General features: G+C 40.8%; 1 long non-coding RNA gene across 1 annotated transcript in view; it reads left to right on the top strand.

Moving 5' to 3' along the window:
• Positions 1 to 1618: 1618 nt before the first annotated feature.
• The window catches only part of LOC309505166, a 172453-nt gene continuing 150736 nt past the window's right edge, over positions 1619 to 23335 (top strand). Inside the window, exon 1 of the long non-coding RNA XR_014208345.1 lies at positions 1619 to 1668. This is a non-coding gene — a long non-coding RNA (uncharacterized lncRNA). The remainder of the gene's footprint in view (positions 1669 to 23335) is intronic.

Below are 23335 nucleotides of genomic sequence, written 5' to 3' on the forward strand. Positions count from 1 at the left end.
GTGAGGCATACGCTGAGTTTCGTTAAGTTAGGAGGATGAGATGCGCTCCAGCTGACGTGCAATGCAAGTGACCGCGCGGGCGCCTCCATGATTAGTGTCTGTTATATTTGCTTCTCTTACTTATCTCTTAAATCCAGCAATTGGTTGATGAAAAATTTATAAAAATTAAGATACAATTTATAGAAAACGAAATTCACTTTAAAGAAAGGTTTTCTACTAAACAAAACTTAATGAAGTGGTCAAAATCATGTCTGACCCACTCCATATCCATCTCTCGATATAATGCATCCTATCTTACTCGTGCTGTTCACTTTTCATATTCAACATAGATGGAAAAAAGTAACATTATAATATTTTAACAAATATGATACTAAATGAGATTATTTAATGGCTACAACAGTATAGTAGGCCTATAGACTCTATTTGTACAAATTGCTGCACATTAATTTAATTAAATGAAACCTTGTAACGAATTCACACTGTAGGGTAGACTGTGTACAGTTGAGACACCTTAAATAACTTGCGTTCGCAGCAAGCACAAGTTGTGATTTTTGCTGTGCACTTGCATATTAGTGTCAGCTGGGAAGGAAATATAGAGACCAGACCTCTTGGAACTTTAATTGAATACATAGCGTTGGTAAAGCATACTGAAATTACATCCCTACAAATGTATTAGGCCCTACTGAAAATAAATGTATCGAATTTAAGCAAAGTAGCCTAAATGTTAAGACTGTAAGCCCTTTGCTTTTTTCGTAGCCTATAAAGGATTCTTATAGCCGACTTTGTGTTAATTTAATCTGTAGAGGATTTTTTTAACTCAAACATTAACACTGAAATAAATGAAACAAAAATTTTTTAAATTTTTTGGCACACCACGACGAGTGGCGCTATGCATTGTTCTAAAGCCAGGTTTTATTCTAGCATGTTGAATTAGTGTTCGACAAACGCGGCGGCGCTTCTCGCTCGTGTGAGCGAACACACACTGGAACGTTAGGCCATATCGGAACGTGTGAATCGTGGCAGAGTGGTTGAACTTACGTTACGATCATTTAGATGACACGGGTTCGAATCCCGAACTAACTTAGACTACTGATATTTTTATATTAGCCTATTAATGCATTTTATAGTCTATTGTTGATGCAGAGAGATTTGTCTATAGTTCTAAAACATAGTTTTTTGCTTATAGCCTATTTACAAAATAAAATCACCATGCATTTCCATTTTACACTAAGGAACAAATATTATACATGACTTTACTTCTGTAGCCTATAATAATTCCAATCGTAATTTCAAAAGCAGTTCTGTTAAATATATATATATATATATATATATATATATATATATATATATATATATATATATATATATATATATATGACGTTTAAACAACAAACAATAAAATCAGAACCAGTATTCTGTTGCTTTCATGGTTCCAGTGGCAGTAATGCATCCACGGCTTTTCAAAATGTCACAAAGCGTTTTGAGATTGTTTTGAATAAAATATTGAAGTTTATAATTAAGTGTTTTGGCACACCACGACGAGTGGCAAACTCTTTGTTTTGTTTTGCAAACTCAGCTAGCCTGTGGGGGGTTTGGAGAAGGCAATAGTTGCTTTATCGTGGGGGTGCAGGACAGAGGTGTTAATGTTCCGTCTTTCATATGGAGAGTGTAGGAGCCAGCCTGGGGTGCGTTTCCCGAAAGCATCGTTAGCCAACTATGGTCGCAAGTTCCGTCGTTATCAGCATAGTTCAACGATTTGGTGTTTCCCGAAACCATCGTTCAAACGAACGTTCGCAAACATCATCGCAAACTTGTGTGGTTGGAACGACAGCTCTCGAGCTGTCGTTAAAAGCATAGTTTCTAGTTTACATTAGATGTAGACTGAATAAATCCTTATCTTTAGCAAAATAAGCAAGCTGACATTCAGTACAACCCGTGTTATTTATTTAGAATACATACAAATGTAATTTATGTCTTTTAGTTTGTCAAGAGATTTAAAGCACCGTTTTTGAAGACTGCGCATGTGCGAACGTGCTCTACTATGTAAGAACGAGCCAAATATTGAGTCTGGTAATAAAGCAAAATAACTGAGAAAAAATAGAAATGGTCTTCAGATGCCATGTCTGTAACTTATATGACAAAATCTAGCGTTAATTCGATCTCAAACAGATTAATTAAAATAAGTTATTAGTCCACCACGTGCGAGACGTCATAAACCAACGTGGTTGAACGATACTTTGCGACAGACGGTTTCGGGAAACAGTCGTGACTAGCTAGTTGATTTCTCCAACGATGCATCGTACTATGGTAGTTAAGCAGCGAGCTATATAGTTGTACGGGAAACGCACCCCTGATGAGCAGGCAAAGGCAAAATTCTAAGGATTAATCTCCAAATCTCCAAAAGTCCATAGCCTATGTACAGTAGGCCCTATATCTTATACAATTTTATATTGTAGTTTTATTGATTGTATTTAAAGGTTTTCCACAAACAATTTCAATTTAGCAGCTCTTTAATTCGCGACCCACCTCGTTTTATTGTAAGGTGAATTCAGCAAGGCATGTTGTATCTTTGAAGGAACAAAAGCTATTTGTTACAGTTTTTTCTTCGTGATTTGTGTGGATGACACACAGCGACATATGTATTATCAGCTGTATGGTGTTTTTTTACGCTGAAATGCTTAATTTCGAGAAAGACCCGCCGCGCGCAGTGAGGGAGACCAAACTTACTAAAAAAATATCCAGCGCGAGAGAGGCAAAGAAAAACGCCTGTTCTTAATTTATGTTGCTTTGAACTTTTTTCGTTTTGTACCTTTTTAATTTTTTAATTTAGCTGCAATTTCTTTGACAATAGAAATTTAAAATGTTGCAAGAATAAGATTCTGTGTTTCTTATTTTGCATCACAAAGGGAATAAACTATCGATGCAACCCTGTTTAAATAAATAAACTGTCCCGAAACTTTATTCATAGCCTACCTTGAAATGTGCGATGGGTTTTCAAACTTAATTAATTTTCTTTTACATTTTCATTGTTTATTTTTTAATTGAAAGCAATACTGTATTGAAAGTATTTTTCTGATTTGTTCGATCTGTTTTGAAAAATGTCTTCCGTTGCTATGGCCGGGTATAACTGTCAGTCATCTCAATCTCGTGAATGATTCACACACACACAAAAAAATAATTTAGCAGATTTATATTTTTACATATTCAATCAGTCTCATTTTTGTTCAAATAATGATATATATATATATATATATATATATATATATATATATATATATATATATATATATATATATATATATATATATATTATAAACAGATAGGAAACTTATCTTTTAAAATGCCGCAGTTGCTGCTGTTTTGCCCTGTCACTTGCGCCACCCGGTATAGCCTATTGTCATTTCGCGAACGACTTTGAAATTCGACTGGTTTATTTTTGCTGCGGCAGTAATAGGCATTGTGGTTGATTATTTATTAAAGAATTCAATTGATAATCATAACAACAAGTAAGCCTATTTAATTCTGAATATAACAAAGAATGCTTAAACCGACTAACATCGGTTAGTAGCCTAACTGCAAGTCCTGAAAATGTTTTAATTTTACGGTAAATTATTTTAATTTATTTCACTGTTATGTTTCAGTTAATAAATCTACAAACACATTAAAATAACACGAAGTAAATGACAAGTAACCTATTGACATAGCCTTTCTAAATTATAGAAAAACTGGGCACACAATGTTAACGTGTGTCTACTTTTTTTTAATTGAATGAATTTGAATTCGTTTAACCACAAGATTTATCTTAAATTTATCTGTGACCTCAAATCAGATTACTGCCGCTGCAGATTACGTCATTAAGAGAATAAACTGACACTTTTCAAAGTCTGTGATTACAGCGCCACTCAGCGGTAAAAGGCTGCAAATACACATCCCAATTTTGCCGCCGCGGGAACGGCGGCGGTAAAAGTCTCATTCTGGTTGTCCACCATCTGTAACAGTTAAAGCCTATTGTACAAATAATCTGTTATACTTTACAGGTGACAGCGGTTACCCGCTCAGGCGCTGGCTACTCACCCCATTCTCAAACCCTCAGAGCGCAGAAGAAGTGCGCTTTAATGATACCCACGCTCGTGCGCGCTCAGTAGTTGAGAGAGCCATTGGCCTCCTCAAGTGTAGATGGCGTTGCCTTGATGCTTCGGGTGGTAGACTTTTATATCAACCAAAAAAAGTATGCCAGATCATCATGGTGTGCGCTATTTTACACAACATTGCACTGATGAATGGTATCCCTGTTCCTCCCGACCTACCACAACACCAGCATGAAGAGCCTGACCCACACCCCCCTCCCCAACAACAAGGACATCATCAGGGAGCAAGGCTCCGTCAGGAAGTAATGCGCCATTTGTGAAGAACAACAGTGCAAAGGTTCATTTTTTAACAAGATCTTTTAATGTAGATGCAATGTCACCCAGCACAACCCTTATTTGCTTAAGCTCATCTGCGATTACAGTAATTGCATTAATGGTGTCTCTCTGTGTCTGCAGAACAGCCTCAGTCAGCACCCGGCCACTTCCAGCCGTGCCATACGGTCGGGACGCACTTGTGCTGGGGACCTCGGGAAACTCCATAGCCCCTGCAGACTCTGCGCTGGGAGTTTCGTCACACTGGGCTCCCGCAGACTCTGCAAGAATAAGGACTAAACCAATTGTGTAATTTATTTTGTTTAATTGAGCACACAAGCAATAAAGTTCTTTACCTGGTTCCCCTGTATCCAGCACATCTGTGTCTCCCTCCCTCTCAGACACAATGCCACACACACTGGTTTGGCCGAGAATCGAGGCCATTCGGGTCTCCATTGGGGACAAATCGGGGGCGCCTTTGCCCCCACCAGTCGCACACACACTCTGTCGGTGAGAGGCAAGCCGTTTCTTTGCTCCCACCTTAAGATCGGACCACTTCTTTTTTACATCTGGAACCGTCCTGTTTGCCGAAGCAACTGCGTTTACCGCAGCAGTGATGTGTTGCCACTCTAAATAAATTTTTTTATTGGTATTTCCACTGCTGTGGCCACCAAACAAAATAGCCTTCCTTTCATCCACCTCACTCACAAGAACCTCTATTTCTGCCTCAGAGAAATTTCGCTTCTTGCCCTTGCTCTCCATTGCTGCCATGATTTTGTTTTTAAAAAACACAAATTTCCTTGCTCCTTTTAATATGCATGGCCAATGAGGTAATTTGCATTGTCTATATATGGTTGAATGTGGGCGGATAAAGGGCGGTAAATGATTTTTTTTTGCGTGCGCAAATTATCAGGTAGGCTGTGATTATAAAGTGAAAATTGCGTGCAGGTGTGCGTACGCATGGTCTGAATCTGAATTTTTTTTGCGTACGCTATTTTTGGCTTTTGTGCGTACGTAGATTTTTAGTAAGGATCCGACGCACAGTTTTATAAATGAGGCCCCAGGTCTTCTTTTCACTTGATTTTTCAGTTGTTGGAGATTAACATAGCATTTCTTTTAACCTTTGTGATGTTTTCCTGACAGAGGATAAAACACCTTAACCCTCTGAGGTCGAGAAACGCGCCGACGCGTTTTGCTGGATTTTTTTCACATAGCAGCAACATAAACTTAAATTACTCTGTCATTTATGGTTATACAGAAAAAAGAAATATAAAAAAATAATCTGTGATATTTCTACTTTTGTATGTGTCCACTTACAATCAAATCAAAACATTGTGCTTTTGTAAAATAAAGAAAATAAACAGGGTGTGCGTTCTGCCTCTCCGTCGCGGTGAACTTTTTTTTCTTGAGCACGTCTATAAACTGAAACAAAACTCAGCGAATACTTCTCACACATTTATGAGCCATATACCTTTATACACATTTAAGTGTGTACTTTTAAATGATCGGATTCAAACTGAAAACAAATATTCTCTGTTTAAGTAATTTGTATAAAACCAACAGGATGTCCAGTATCTCAAACGCTTGCTAATTACTTTTTAATTCGACACGCCCACTCGCGCAAAAGTGATTCACATGCAAATCTCCACATGCAACGCGAACGCCCTCGTTACCTCAAACACAAAACACCAAAAAACTTCACAAGTCTCTGCTTTTCGTCGAGTTTGGAAGACACGTCTGAGCTTACATTGGATTTACCTAAGAAGAAGAAGAACGCGATTTGAAGACAAGAAAAATGTAAGGTAAGAAATTCTTACTTATTAGTTTATGGTATTGTTGCATAAACTTCACATTGCAGTTGAACTGTTGCTAGATATATGGTGAATATTATACTATTTAGACCCGTGTTTACTGTTAAATACTGTTTGTGGATATCTGCTCAAACATAGATATGTATAACCATAATGTTTAATATTTTGGAGCGCGCTGTGGGTTTGAATGTATCATATTTTGGAGCGCGAGCGCGTTTGAGTGTATCCTATTTTGGAGCGCGCTGTGCGTTTGAATGTATCATATTTTGGAGCGCGATTGCGTTTGAATGTATCATATTTTGGAGCGCGCTGTGCGTTTGAATGTATCATATTGTGGAGCGCGCTGTGCGTTTGAATGTTTCATATTTTGGAGTGCGCTGTGCGTTTGAATGTATCATATTTTGGAGCGCGCTGTGCGTTTGAATGTATCATATTTTGGAGCGCGCTGTGCGTTTGAATGTTTCATATTTTGGAGCGCGCTGTGTGTTTGAATGTATCATATTTTGGAGCGCGATTGCGTTTGAAAGGAAAAATGCACCAAACATTAGGCTTTATGTTTTTACTATTATCTCATTTCATATCATCATAACGAATGGAAACATTTGAAGTAACATATGATAATCAATACATTTTTCTCTAGCGTAGTTGTTCTTGAAATCTTTTGGAAGATTTAATTTATTGTTATTATTTTATGCAGCACTGCGTAGCCTATGCCTACAAGGCACAACAAACCTGGTGTTCATTATATATTGTTGGAAACGTGTGTGTGTGTGTGTGTGTGTGTGTGTGTATTCTGTGAATTTTAAAAAGAAATTTTAACCAGAAAAATCTAAAATCTATTCCCAAAATCGTGCAGCCCTATAGTTTCTCTTGATATCAGTATGTTCACAGTTCTTTCTTTTTTTTTCTTTTTCTTTCAGGGACCAGATGCAACTGAGTCCTGCTGACTTCAACATTCACATGAGTCTCTGTACATGAACATGGTAAAGTGAAAATCAAACACCTTGGAAATGAAAGGTATGTACAATGTTTTTAGGAATGGCACAAAGGTCTCTGTCTTTGGATCATTGTTTTCAATGTGCTCTTTTGTCATTTGTTGTGTATTTTTGGATTATGTTGTGTTGTAAATAAATCCAAACAATCTAAAAGCCATTCTTTTTTAAATCTCATTCTTTGTGCAAGGTTGCTCTGAATGACAGGGCCTGATCGCTCCTAATAGGGCAGTTAGGGGAGTGTCTTTGTCTTTCTCAGGTGTTGAAGGCTTACATAGCCTATTCATGAGATGATCACGCCTTTTCGCATAAGGCTTTTTCACACAAAACACGTCTTAGAAATTTAAAATCAATATATTGTCTTATCTGAATGAGCAGTCAGGGTGATTTTCACATAGTTTTGGAGCAAATATTCTAGGCTACGTCATACAATTTTCAAAAGTCTTGTGAAGAAATAATCAGTATGGGTTTCATGGCCTTGTTTCAGTGAGAATTTTTTTGGGTATTTTCACAAACCACGCATAAATGTCATTATCTCAAAACTACAAACTTTTACATACATGCTGCTGATATATTATTGTAGCAGAGTTTGTGCTGAATACAGTGTAATCAGACTTTAGCCATGAAAATGTCACAAGTAACAGAAAAAAACACAAATGTCAGAGCATGTCAGAACACCTCCAGGGCCAGAAAACAGCTCAGACCTCAGAGGGTTAACATGAACTGTAAAAGCAGTTAACCTTCCCTGATTGAGCAGAGGATAAATCTTCCCTTACTTTACAGAGAATGACTCTTCTCTGGCATTGCAGAGGATAACATTAACACAACCTTCCCTGATTAGAGAGGATAAACCAACTTCCTTGACTATATGGAGGATGAAACACTTCTCTGTCGACACAGAGGATAACCACATGTAGTCAACAGAAAGAGAAATACTTTTACCAAAAACTCCAATCAAGCAAAAATATTTCATTAAACGATTTATTTGGTGATAAACAGGGAACATTCCATACAAATAAAGCACTGAATTGATCTGTAAAAGAACTGCAGCATAGGTTCGGCAAAATCAACGTCATGACTTAGATTGGCCATCATGGTGACCGTGACCGCGACCACGACCACGACCGCGGTGACCGTGATGGCCGTGATGACGGTGGCCATCATGGTGACCGTGACCGCGGTGGCCGTCATGGTCTCCGTCCCACTCAGGCTGCTTTGGCGGTTCAGCCGCAGGCTTCACTGCAGGCTTTGGAGGTTCCGCCGCAGGCTTCACGGCAGGCTTCACAGGTTCCGCTGCAGACTTCACTGCAGGCTTTGGCGGTCCCGCCGCAGGCTTCACGGCAGGCTTCACGGCAGGCTTCACAGCAGGCTTTGGAGGTTCCGCCGCAGACTTCACTGGAGGGATATAGAGTCATCTTTAGTCTGTCCTTTCTCCAATCATGAATATCAAGTATTACAGAGTGAATTGTATTTTAAATATTTATCATCTATATTTGTGTAAAGCTATTCTGTGAAACTGCTATATGTGCTAAATTTCAGGTATTTTTGTCATGGAGTAGGATGACAAAAGAATTATAGAAGACACTTGTGGCGGGGGCTTGAGACACTTCTCAAACTTTATAGGTCTCAAACTTGAAAATATGCATATTTATCTGCTTAAAAAAAAAACATAAAGAATACATTTATCACTAAATTGTCAATCAGTTTTAAAGACAAAGAGTAGCGAGGTGTGTAATACAAGCAGATAGGAGACATGGACAGTTAATATGTTTTTCATAAGTTTACTATTGCAACTAAATATACTGTAGCTACATGTTCAAAAGTCATATTTTGTAAGGCATTCATTTATGCATTTCTTCAGACTGTGTAATGAAGCTAAAAGATCTTCTCACCTGCGACTCCGGCGTGTGTTGTACACAAACATGCAGACAGGCACAATAAAACAACACTCAACCAGCAGTACACTCGAGCTGTCATCCTCTCGACCTGTGATCTCACAATGAGCTCTGCTGGAAAACACGCTGAATCAGTCAGTAGCGACAGTGAGGCACACAATACTCCAATGCAAACACGTGCTGCTGAATCACTGTATACAATTTTCTGAAAACGCGTTTTTAAAGATCCAAGGAGGTCTGGGTAACTCCAACCCTGATGAAACTCACCTGCGTGTAGCTTTCTAGTAGCCTAATCTTGAAGACCTTGATTAGATTGTTCAGGTGTGTTTCATTAGGTCTGGAGGAGCGGAGCACTGCGTTCACACCAGATGTTGTAATAATAACCGTAATTAGTATTATGACTAATGCCTTGTCCAAATACCCACACTTACGGTCTTTGCACTTGACCACTTGTCTACTTGCATGACATATTCCTCTATTTGGCCCAAGTGTTCAACTTTTGATTACTCGATTGAACACACTTATAGGCTTGCAAAAAATTCAAGTGTTTATAGAGTTTTTATTTATTATATTTTCAATACTTTGCATAAAAAAATAATAATAATAAAAATAAAAAACGTATGTACATGTCTGTTCAGTAGTCGCTATGTAACTAACATAAAACACAAATTTTAAATTGTGATGCTTCTAATTAAGTGATGAAAATAGTTGCAAATGTTGTACAAAATAGGCCTACACATATCATACTCATCTTTGCACCAATAAAATGTGCAACACTATGTTTTTACTACCAAATTATATGTATCTAATTAAATTATAGTGGACTGTTTACCTCGACATCTTGCGATTTCGGGGCACATGAGCCTCGAATACCTCGAATCAGTGTGGGTTTCCAATTCATTCTCTTTTATTTACACATTTAAAGTTGAATAAAAATAAATAATGTACAGGATTTTCTTTCCTTTTAAAAAATAAGTGAAAAAAGTTCAACAAGAATATATCATTCTCATTCTCTCAAGAAGAGAAAACAGCCTGTCCATCCTCTTCCTACTCTCCTGTGCTCTCCTCGCCTCTGCCACCCTCTGTAGTTGCATGTCTTCTCTGATCAAGTCCAAAAACTCGTCCTCTCTGTCTCGCCGCCTTCGTGCTAGTGATGCTGGTGTTCCTGGTGCTGATGCTCCTGGTGCTGCTGGTGCTCCTGGTGCTGGTGCTGGTGCTCCTGGTGCTGGTGCTGCTGCTGCTCCTGGTGTTAAGTACAAGGAAAGATTCCGACGAGAAGAGTTTTCTTGATGCATGAAATCAATTTATTGCCTATTACTATACAACTCTAAGTTGCGCGGGGAAAGAGGAATGGGAACAAAGGCAGTAGGGAGTCTCTTTGTGCGCGCACACGCTCCGCATCCATGGTTCCTTTATCCTGGGGAACCCCAATGAACCACGCCCACTTCAACAGGGTATGTCCATATATGGAAACGTGCTTCACACTATATAATGACCCCTTTACTGACTGGGGGGACGTCTCCATTTGTAGAGCTAAATAAGCTGCAACGACAATTGTTAGGGACATGCAATATAGCCATAACATACTCCAGCCCGATGAACTTGTCGTTAGTCAATGTTCATCCACTTCTAACGGGTAGAGTAATTGTACAGGTCTCCTAAACACAAATCCAGACGGCAATCGGACAGCACATGATCTGATTTTACCGTCTCTTCCCATGAAAGTCTCGTCAATCCGTCCCATCTTCCACATATGCTTGAGTTGTTTATAATCATGAATCAATACAACATCTCCAATTTTAAATGTAGATTGTTTAAATGTGTTACTCACATGGTGTGCAGAACGAAGTTCCATCAAATACTCCTTCTTCCATCGATTCCAAAAATGAGTACCCAACCTCTGCTGATACTGTAGTCTCTTGTTGAGCTGAATGGCAGTCGTTTTCAACAAACTGGAATCATGTAACGGATAGGAAGGAAGGGTAGTAATCCTTTGTCCGGTCAGGAAATGAGCAGGTGTGAGGGGCGAAGGTTCACTGCTATCTGTGTGCAGGTAGGAAAGAGGGCGGGAATTATCACAGCCTCCACTTCACAGATCAGGGTTTGGAGTTCCTCAAAATTGACCTCCCCAGTACTTTACGTAGGCACGTCTTAACCGATCTCACCAAATGCTCCCACATGCCACCCCACCAAGCGGCGCGCTCCACGATGTACTTCCATCTAATCCTCTTGTCTGCAAACAATTCCTGTATTTCTTTCCCGTTTACAGGAATTTCAAATCCTTTTCAGCTTTCTTTAAGGTCTTAGCGTTATCAGAATAAATAACACTGCAGATACCACGTCTGGCAATAAACCTAATGCATTATCCTATTCATTTCCTGGATCCTCAGCTTTCGGGGATGTCCCCACCAATCTCAAAATCAAACCTACACCTATGCTTGAACGTGATGTACAACCATCCACCTCTTTTGAGAACACAGCTCTGTCAAACAATGAACAATGGAGGTCTGCTAATGTCTCACATCAGTATGTCCAAGATCCGGTTCAACAACCATCTGAGACTACCATTAATGAAGCCTAATCCACTAATGATCAAGCCCACTTGACTTATCAAGATTAAATGGACGTTCTAACTACCGTCGCTCAGAATCAAGACCGATATAAAAATTTACCATTCAGTGAACCTTCTCATGGCATGCTGTCACAGGATCAATTGCCATTGTCAGCTCCAAATCACCAATATTCACAATCGACAATCAAGCAGACAGAAAAACTGAACAAGACTCGGAAGCGAAAGGCTTACTGTAAAAAAATGGCACAAAGAAATGGTTCAGAGGCAAGGTGTTTATGACAAAAGAAACTGGCTGTACGTAAAGTCTCATGATGGAAACAAGAAACCTTTTGGTGGCTTATCTGTATTAGCTGTGGGAGATTATTATCAATTACCACCTGTGGGAAGAGCAAAACCACTCTGTGTGTATGAGGACCATGTGCTGGACTTCTGGACAGATCATTTTCAAATGATAACTATGACTCAGATCATGAGACAGAGAGATGATCTTGCATACGCTGAGCTGCTCAACAGACAGAGTAAAAAAGAAGCACGAGAAGCTGAATGATGCAGACAGGTGCATGTTAGAAACTGTCATAAGATCCTTCCCTGAAGAGTGTCCAGCTGATGCATTGCACATCTATACAACCAATAAAGAGGTAGACAATCACAACACTGAAGCCATATCCGCTCGCTTTTCAAATATCATTACCATAAATGCACATGATTACAAAAAAGATCCCCGAACAGGAGAAATGAAAAGACAAGCGGCACCATTTAAAGGAGACAGTCGTGACCTTATTGACACACTACAGATTGCTATTGGTGCACGAGTGATGCTAACCAGAAATATTGATGTGGAAGATGGACTGGTTAATGGCACTTTTGGCCAGGTGGCCAAAATAACAGCTCCGACCCGAGATGGATTGGTTAAATTAATTGGTCTTCATTTAGATAATGTGACTGCTGGAAAGAAACATCGCATTCGAAGACAATTTCCCATGAAGCTTGCTTTAGCATGCACCATCCATAAAGTGCGAGGAATGACAACTGATCGCGCTGTTGTATCTCTGAAGCACATATTCGAATCAGGCATGGCATACGTTGCACTCAGCAGAACAACATCACTCAGTGGACTGCACATTACTGACTGAATAAAATCTTCTGTAATCCAGAAATAAGTGCCTCCTTGGAGAACATGCCAAAAGCGGATTTTCATAGTATCCAGCCCATCCTACATATTGTACAGGATTCCAAACTGAATTCAGCTCTTAAAATCATTCATCATAACACTTAGGGACTGGAGTGTCATATGGATGATTTAAAATGCCACCATGAGCTTCTCTTGGCTGATGTTTTGTGCCTCACTGAAACACACCTGTCAGGCTCAGCTGTTCCTGCTCATCTACAATCTACAAACGCAACAGGCATGCATCCTACACAAACTATGTACATTTGGCAAACAAGAATGGTGGTGGAGTGGCCATTTATGTGAAGAACAGCTTTCAAGTTTGTCCTCTGATGTACAGTATATACAGAATGTTACTGACTTGGAATATTTGGTTTTGAAGATACAAGCCCCCAAACAAGCACTTCTTGCAGTAATCTACAGACCACCAAGTTATAATTTTGCAGAGTTTTTGGCACATCTGAACGCCCTCTCGACATCTCTGGAGATCATCGATTTCAAGCCTCTATGGCGTAATGATATGACGCAGCGCCTGAAAATAGTCAACCCTATAGTCTACCGAGCTGGGGACTATTTTCAGGCGCTGCGTCATATCATTACGCCTGCTGAACTCATGGTACGGCAGCAAAGTTTCTTGATTATTACGCAGGAATGAGAGTATAGTTCCTAGCCATATCAGCCTAGAAAATCGCAACTTTTCATTTTCCGTCGGTCTTAGTACATGATGTAACTACAGAAGAGTCAAGTTTTAAATAGGAAAAATATCTAAACTCTTTGGTCATTTTTTTGAGAGAGATGCTAATGGTCTTGTCCCATTCAATGATCTATGCTAAGCTATGCTAAAAGTGGTACCACCAGAGTTGTAAAATGAGCCTATTTCCAAAAAAAGTGGAGTATCCCTTTAATATACAATTTAAGAACGCCACCTAATGGACAAATATATAATTTAATGAAAATGGATCCTACAGGTCAGTAATGTGAGACACCCCCTATATCTAGGCAATGGAACACAATTGTGGTCATATGACCATTATGTTTTCAAGCCCCTTCCATTTCCCCTTGGCCATGAAGGAGAGGACCTCATGGTGCTGTCGTAAGCATGTTTTTTTCACCCAAAAATTTTTTTTGCATGTAAAAGTAAATTTTCTTGCTTTCAACTTAATCAACTGTTGTGCCAAAGCAAATTGATTCAGGTAAAAAAACGTATATCATACATGTTGATGAACTACCAACATATAAAACCATGTGATGATGCTAGCTGAAGATAAGCCTGAATTGCTAAGAGAGATCGTTTTTTTCTAAAATGTGGCGGTGGGGTAAAGTGAGACAAATGCTGTGGGGTAAAGTGAGACATGAGGCACAAGTTAAGTTTAGTCTTAAACATATTTTAATGTAATATTACATGACATATGTTTTATTTTTAATGTCATAAACATAATAGAAAAGCCATCATGCCAAGGCAATACACCAGGAAGAAAACCTGGGGCAAAACTGCCCTCGAGGAGATGGAGAGTGCAGCCGCTAAGGTCAAGGAAGGAAAGAAGTCTATAAGAGCAGCTGCAAGAGAGAGTAATATTGACAAGTCAAGCCTCCTAAGATTCATAAAGAAAAAAAAGAAGGGGGGAAGTAAAATCAGTAGCCTGGGGTGCAGTAGCTTAGGCAAAGAGGTGGAGCACCTTCTCCGTCTCACCTTGTCCGAATGGAGCTTTTGTCCCCTCCTCGACAAAACCCCCAAGGTCCGTTTTAGGACCGAGGTCGCTCCGACAGGAGCTTCGCACTCTCCCTGGGAGCCTGCTAGGGAGTAAAGTCAGCATGGGAATCTCGTCCATCTGCAACCTCACGGACACTGTCCATTTTTGTTTTCGGAGGAGGACCTTCCTCCACCGCTTTTTCTCCAGGGGTGTCTCAACCCCCTGGAGTCGCTTCGCCGTTTACCCAGACCGACTGTTCGACATGCATATGTTTTACCTTTGGGATCAACCGAGAAGCCCCGGACAGTGAACCGCGATGCGCAGGCTCCCTACACACGGGTCTCACTCCACTCGGGCCTAGGCTCGAGACAACACGGCCACTCATAGGGCGCATGAGGAACCATCCACCGGGGGCAGGGGCAGGAGGCATCTGGATCGAGGCCGTAACCGGGAAGGGTGCTTTCAAAGCGGGGGGAGGCGCAGAGCAAAGTTTGGCTCTTAAGACATGCCAGGGGGGCCCCAACTAATCCAAGCCTCCCGACGCGCCCGCTGCCATCTTTGCGGACATCCGTTTCAGATGGGCCATCTTAGTCTCCCGAGGTCAACGCGCAAATCGGGGAGGAGCAAGCTGCTCCATCCCCGGGTGCGTCCGAAGCCCCAACCGACTGGGCACCCCGACTTGACGGCCCGAAGGAGAGGGTGTGCTCCCCTGGGCCCCAGGCAACCCGGAGGCGCCTGTTTTCCATTACCTAGTCCGATAAGAGTGTCGTCTCCCTCCTCTACAACACCCCGAGCGTCCGTGGTTGCCAGCAGGTGTACGGATCTGACTTTGACTGGAGATGACCCACCCTCCCTGGGGCTGGCCCGGGAGGTCTGCGAGCATGGAGCTCTTCTTCAAATACAAGATATTTTTGGACATTTTTACAAGGAGGAATATCCTCCAGTGTGTCTTTCACCCCTAGCTCACCCAGGACGGTGCACATTCACCGGTGTGCACGCCCTGGCACCGAGGGACTGGGTGTCCAAACCAGACCCTATTTACTGGAAGTTTCGCCCGCACAAAGTGCACTTTCCCTGGGCTGGGTCAGGCTGTTTCCCCATCCGGTCTGACCACCACGTCTAGTCCATGTTCCTTGTCTGAGCGGAGCATTGTCCCTCCTCCACAAAGACCCAAAGGTCCGTTTTAGGACCGACTTTGCTCAAGACGGAGCTCCAGTGGTGGCGGACAAATCCGAATCTGGCTCAGGACGGGCCACCCTTCCTGGGCTGGCCAGGGGAGGTCTGACTGCATTGAGTTTTCCAAATGTATCACAATAATTTGGACATTTTTTAGGAGGAATTTCCTCCAGTGTGCCTTTCACCCTTAGCACGCCAAGGGCGTTGCACCTTCACTTGGATGCGCACCGGTGGGTCATGATTCTGTTACTAGTCCGACATTAGTTCTGGAATGTGTGGTTGTCAAGCTAGCTGTCAAGATTCTTACTGTTACAACATGTGTTGTTATGGAAGTTTCAGAGTGGAAAAAGTAAGTGGATCAGTTTACCCCCAGCTGGTTCACTTTACCCCCTTGATTTCTCTGGTCTGTCTCAGTTTACCCCTAAGCTGGGGTAAAGTGAGACACAAGACCACTTTTTTAAAAACAATCATATTTTCACTGCCCTTCGTCCTGAATACATTCTAATAATTTCCATTGCTAGGAAACATCCTGAATTAATGGGAAATGTGTAAATTTGACTGATATATCATTTTAGCTCGCTTAGAGGGGAACAAATGTAAAAAATGTCTCACTTTACCCCACTCTCCCCTATTCATGAGATGATCACGCCTTTTCGCATAAGGCTTTTTCACACAAAACACGTCTTAGAAATTTAAAATCAATATATTGTCTTATCTGAATGAGCAGTCAGGGTGATTTTCACATAGTTTTGGAGCAAATATTCTAGGCTACGTCATACAATTTTCAAAAGTCTTGTGAAGAAATAATCAGTATGGGTTTCATGGCCTTGTTTCAGTGAGAATTTTTTTGGGTATTTTCACAAACCACGCATAAATGTCATTATCTCAAAACTACAAACTTTTACATACATGCTGCTGATATATTATTGTAGCAGAGTTTGTGCTGAATACAGTGTAATCAGACTTTAGCCATGAAAATGTCACAAGTAACAGAAAAAAACACAAATGTCAGAGCATGTCAGAACACCTCCAGGGCCAGAAAACAGCTCAGACCTCAGAGGGTTAACATGAACTGTAAAAGCAGTTAACCTTCCCTGATTGAGCAGAGGATAAATCTTCCCTTACTTTACAGAGAATGACTCTTCTCTGGCATTGCAGAGGATAACATTAACACAACCTTCCCTGATTAGAGAGGATAAACCAACTTCCTTGACTATATGGAGGATGAAACACTTCTCTGTCGACACAGAGGATAACCACATGTAGTCAACAGAAAGAGAAATACTTTTACCAAAAACTCCAATCAAGCAAAAATATTTCATTAAACGATTTATTTGGTGATAAACAGGGAACATTCCATACAAATAAAGCACTGAATTGATCTGTAAAAGAACTGCAGCATAGGTTCGGCAAAATCAACGTCATGACTTAGATTGGCCATCATGGTGACCGTGACCGCGACCACGACCACGACCGCGGTGACCGTGATGGCCGTGATGACGGTGGCCATCATGGTGACCGTGACCGCGGTGGCCGTCATGGTCTCCGTCCCACTCAGGCTGCTTTGGCGGTTCAGCCGCAGGCTTCAATGCAGGCTTTGGAGGTTCCGCCGCAGGCTTCACGGCAGGCTTCACAGGTTCCGCTGCAGACTTCACTGCAGGCTTTGGCGGTCCCGCCGCAGGCTTCACGGCAGGCTTCACGGCAGGCTTTGGAGGTTCCGCCGCAGACTTCACTGGAGGGATATAGAGTCATCTTTAGTCTGTCCTTTCTCCAATCATGAATATCAAGTATTACAGAGTGAATTGTATTTTAAATATTTATCATCTATATTTGTGTAAAGCTATTCTGTGAAACTACTATATGTGCTAAATTTCAGGTATTTTTGTCATGGAGTAGGATGACAAAAGAATTATAGAAGACACTTGTGGCGGGGGCTTGAGACACTTCTCAAACTTTATAGGTCTCAAACTTGAAAATATGCATATTTATCTGCTTAAAAAAAAAAAACATCAAGAATACATTTATCACTAAATTGTCAATCAGTTTTAAAGACAAAGAGTAGCGAGGTGTGTAATACAAGCAGATAGGAGACATGGACAGTTAATATGTTTTTCATAAGTTTACTATTGCAACTAAATATACTGTAGCTACATGTTCAAAAGTCATATTTTGTAAGGCATTCATTTATGCATTTCTTCAGACTGTGTAATGAAGCTAAAAGATCTTCTCACCTGCGACTCCGGCGTGTGTTGTACACAAACATGCAGACAGGCACAATAAAACAACACTCAACCAGCAGTACACTCGAGCTGTCATCCTCTCGACCTGTGATCTCACAATGAGCTCTGCTGGAAAACACGCTGAATCAGTCAGTAGCGACAGTGAGGCACACAATACTCCAATGCAAACACGTGCTGCTGAATCACTGTATACAATTTTCTGAAAACGCGTTTTTAAAGATCCAAGGAGGTCTGGGTAACTCCAACCCTGATGAAACTCACCTGCGTGTAGCTTTCTAGTAGCCTAATCTTGAAGACCTTGATTAGATTGTTCAGGTGTGTTTCATTAGGTCTGGAGGAGCGGAGCACTGCGTTCACACCAGATGTTGTAATAATAACCGTAATTAGTATTATGACTAATGCCTTGTCCAAATACCCACACTTACGGTCTTTGCACTTGACCACTTGTCTACTTGCATGACATATTCCTCTATTTGGCCCAAGTGTTCAACTTTTGATTACTCGATTGAACACACTTATAGGCTTGCAAAAAATTCAAGTGTTTATAGAGTTTTTATTTATTATATTTTCAATACTTTGCATAAAAAAATAATAATAATAAAAATAAAAAACGTATGTACATGTCTGTTCAGTAGTCGCTATGTAACTAACATAAAACACAAATTTTAAATTGTGATGCTTCTAATTAAGTGATGAAAATAGTTGCAAATGTTGTACAAAATAGGCCTACACATATCATACTCATCTTTGCACCAATAAAATGTGCAACACTATGTTTTTACTACCAAATTATATGTATCTAATTAAATTATAGTGGACTGTTTACCTCGACATCTTGCGATTTCGGGGCACATGAGCCTCGAATACCTCGAATCAGTGTGGGTTTCCAATTCATTCTCTTTTATTTACACATTTAAAGTTGAATAAAAATAAATAATGTACAGGATTTTCTTTCCTTTTAAAAAATAAGTGAAAAAAGTTCAACAAGAATATATCATTCTCATTCTCTCAAGAAGAGAAAACAGCCTGTCCATCCTCTTCCTACTCTCCTGTGCTCTCCTCGCCTCTGCCACCCTCTGTAGTTGCATGTCTTCTCTGATCAAGTCCAAAAACTCGTCCTCTCTGTCTCGCCGCCTTCGTGCTAGTGATGCTGGTGTTCCTGGTGCTGATGCTCCTGGTGCTGCTGGTGCTCCTGGTGCTGGTGCTGGTGCTCCTGGTGCTGGTGCTGCTGCTGCTCCTGGTGTTAAGTACAAGGAAAGATTCCGACGAGAAGAGTTTTCTTGATGCATGAAATCAATTTATTGCCTATTACTATACAACTCTAAGTTGCGCGGGGAAAGAGGAATGGGAACAAAGGCAGTAGGGAGTCTCTTTGTGCGCGCACACGCTCCGCATCCATGGTTCCTTTATCCTGGGGAACCCCAATGAACCACGCCCACTTCAACAGGGTATGTCCATATATGGAAACGTGCTTCACACTATATAATGACCCCTTTACTGACTGGGGGGACGTCTCCATTTGTAGAGCTAAATAAGCTGCAACGACAATTGTTAGGGACATGCAATATAGCCATAACATACTCCAGCCCGATGAACTTGTCGTTAGTCAATGTTCATCCACTTCTAACGGGTAGAGTAATTGTACAGGTCTCCTAAACACAAATCCAGACGGCAATCGGACAGCACATGATCTGATTTTACCGTCTCTTCCCATGAAAGTCTCGTCAATCCGTCCCATCTTCCACATATGCTTGAGTTGTTTATAATCATGAATCAATACAACATCTCCAATTTTAAATGTAGATTGTTTAAATGTGTTACTCACATGGTGTGCAGAACGAAGTTCCATCAAATACTCCTTCTTCCATCGATTCCAAAAATGAGTACCCAACCTCTGCTGATACTGTAGTCTCTTGTTGAGCTGAATGGCAGTCGTTTTCAACAAACTGGAATCATGTAACGGATAGGAAGGAAGGGTAGTAATCCTTTGTCCGGTCAGGAAATGAGCAGGTGTGAGGGGCGAAGGTTCACTGCTATCTGTGTGCAGGTAGGAAAGAGGGCGGGAATTATCACAGCCTCCACTTCACAGATCAGGGTTTGGAGTTCCTCAAAATTGACCTCCCCAGTACTTTACGTAGGCACGTCTTAACCGATCTCACCAAATGCTCCCACATGCCACCCCACCAAGCGGCGCGCTCCACGATGTACTTCCATCTAATCCTCTTGTCTGCAAACAATTCCTGTATTTCTTTCCCGTTTACAGGAATTTCAAATCCTTTTCAGCTTTCTTTAAGGTCTTAGCGTTATCAGAATAAATAACACTGCAGATACCACGTCTGGCAATAAACCTAATGCATTATCCTATTCATTTCCTGGATCCTCAGCTTTCGGGGATGTCCCCACCAATCTCAAAATCAAACCTACACCTATGCTTGAACGTGATGTACAACCATCCACCTCTTTTGAGAACACAGCTCTGTCAAACAATGAACAATGGAGGTCTGCTAATGTCTCACATCAGTATGTCCAAGATCCGGTTCAACAACCATCTGAGACTACCATTAATGAAGCCTAATCCACTAATGATCAAGCCCACTTGACTTATCAAGATTAAATGGACGTTCTAACTACCGTCGCTCAGAATCAAGACCGATATAAAAATTTACCATTCAGTGAACCTTCTCATGGCATGCTGTCACAGGATCAATTGCCATTGTCAGCTCCAAATCACCAATATTCACAATCGACAATCAAGCAGACAGAAAAACTGAACAAGACTCGGAAGCGAAAGGCTTACTGTAAAAAAATGGCACAAAGAAATGGTTCAGAGGCAAGGTGTTTATGACAAAAGAAACTGGCTGTACGTAAAGTCTCATGATGGAAACAAGAAACCTTTTGGTGGCTTATCTGTATTAGCTGTGGGAGATTATTATCAATTACCACCTGTGGGAAGAGCAAAACCACTCTGTGTGTATGAGGACCATGTGCTGGACTTCTGGACAGATCATTTTCAAATGATAACTATGACTCAGATCATGAGACAGAGAGATGATCTTGCATACGCTGAGCTGCTCAACAGACAGAGTAAAAAAGAAGCACGAGAAGCTGAATGATGCAGACAGGTGCATGTTAGAAACTGTCATAAGATCCTTCCCTGAAGAGTGTCCAGCTGATGCATTGCACATCTATACAACCAATAAAGAGGTAGACAATCACAACACTGAAGCCATATCCGCTCGCTTTTCAAATATCATTACCATAAATGCACATGATTACAAAAAAGATCCCCGAACAGGAGAAATGAAAAGACAAGCGGCACCATTTAAAGGAGACAGTCGTGACCTTATTGACACACTACAGATTGCTATTGGTGCACGAGTGATGCTAACCAGAAATATTGATGTGGAAGATGGACTGGTTAATGGCACTTTTGGCCAGGTGGCCAAAATAACAGCTCCGACCCGAGATGGATTGGTTAAATTAATTGGTCTTCATTTAGATAATGTGACTGCTGGAAAGAAACATCGCATTCGAAGACAATTTCCCATGAAGCTTGCTTTAGCATGCACCATCCATAAAGTGCGAGGAATGACAACTGATCGCGCTGTTGTATCTCTGAAGCACATATTCGAATCAGGCATGGCATACGTTGCACTCAGCAGAACAACATCACTCAGTGGACTGCACATTACTGACTGAATAAAATCTTCTGTAATCCAGAAATAAGTGCCTCCTTGGAGAACATGCCAAAAGCGGATTTTCATAGTATCCAGCCCATCCTACATATTGTACAGGATTCCAAACTGAATTCAGCTCTTAAAATCATTCATCATAACACTTAGGGACTGGAGTGTCATATGGATGATTTAAAATGCCACCATGAGCTTCTCTTGGCTGATGTTTTGTGCCTCACTGAAACACACCTGTCAGGCTCAGCTGTTCCTGCTCATCTACAATCTACAAACGCAACAGGCATGCATCCTACACAAACTATGTACATTTGGCAAACAAGAATGGTGGTGGAGTGGCCATTTATGTGAAGAACAGCTTTCAAGTTTGTCCTCTGATGTACAGTATATACAGAATGTTACTGACTTGGAATATTTGGTTTTGAAGATACAAGCCCCCAAACAAGCACTTCTTGCAGTAATCTACAGACCACCAAGTTATAATTTTGCAGAGTTTTTGGCACATCTGAACGCCCTCTCGACATCTCTGGAGATCATCGATTTCAAGCCTCTATGGCGTAATGATATGACGCAGCGCCTGAAAATAGTCAACCCTATAGTCTACCGAGCTGGGGACTATTTTCAGGCGCTGCGTCATATCATTACGCCTGCTGAACTCATGGTACGGCAGCAAAGTTTCTTGATTATTACGCAGGAATGAGAGTATAGTTCCTAGCCATATCAGCCTAGAAAATCGCAACTTTTCATTTTCCGTCGGTCTTAGTACATGATGTAACTACAGAAGAGTCAAGTTTTAAATAGGAAAAATATCTAAACTCTTTGGTCATTTTTTTGAGAGAGATGCTAATGGTCTTGTCCCATTCAATGATCTATGCTAAGCTATGCTAAAAGTGGTACCACCAGAGTTGTAAAATGAGCCTATTTCCAAAAAAAGTGGAGTATCCCTTTAATATACAATTTAAGAACGCCACCTAATGGACAAATATATAATTTAATGAAAATGGATCCTACAGGTCAGTAATGTGAGACACCCCCTATATCTAGGCAATGGAACACAATTGTGGTCATATGACCATTATGTTTTCAAGCCCCTTCCATTTCCCCTTGGCCATGAAGGAGAGGACCTCATGGTGCTGTCGTAAGCATGTTTTTTTCACCCAAAAATTTTTTTTGCATGTAAAAGTAAATTTTCTTGCTTTCAACTTAATCAACTGTTGTGCCAAAGCAAATTGATTCAGGTAAAAAAACGTATATCATACATGTTGATGAACTACCAACATATAAAACCATGTGATGATGCTAGCTGAAGATAAGCCTGAATTGCTAAGAGAGATCGTTTTTTTCTAAAATGTGGCGGTGGGGTAAAGTGAGACAAATGCTGTGGGGTAAAGTGAGACATGAGGCACAAGTTAAGTTTAGTCTTAAACATATTTTAATGTAATATTACATGACATATGTTTTATTTTTAATGTCATAAACATAATAGAAAAGCCATCATGCCAAGGCAATACACCAGGAAGAAAACCTGGGGCAAAACTGCCCTCGAGGAGATGGAGAGTGCAGCCGCTAAGGTCAAGGAAGGAAAGAAGTCTATAAGAGCAGCTGCAAGAGAGAGTAATATTGACAAGTCAAGCCTCCTAAGATTCATAAAGAAAAAAAAGAAGGGGGGAAGTAAAATCAGTAGCCTGGGGTGCAGTAGCT

This window comes from Leuciscus leuciscus (genome assembly GCF_965113295.1).
Source record: "Leuciscus leuciscus genome assembly, chromosome: 8".
Lineage (NCBI taxonomy): Eukaryota > Metazoa > Chordata > Actinopteri > Cypriniformes > Leuciscidae > Leuciscus > Leuciscus leuciscus.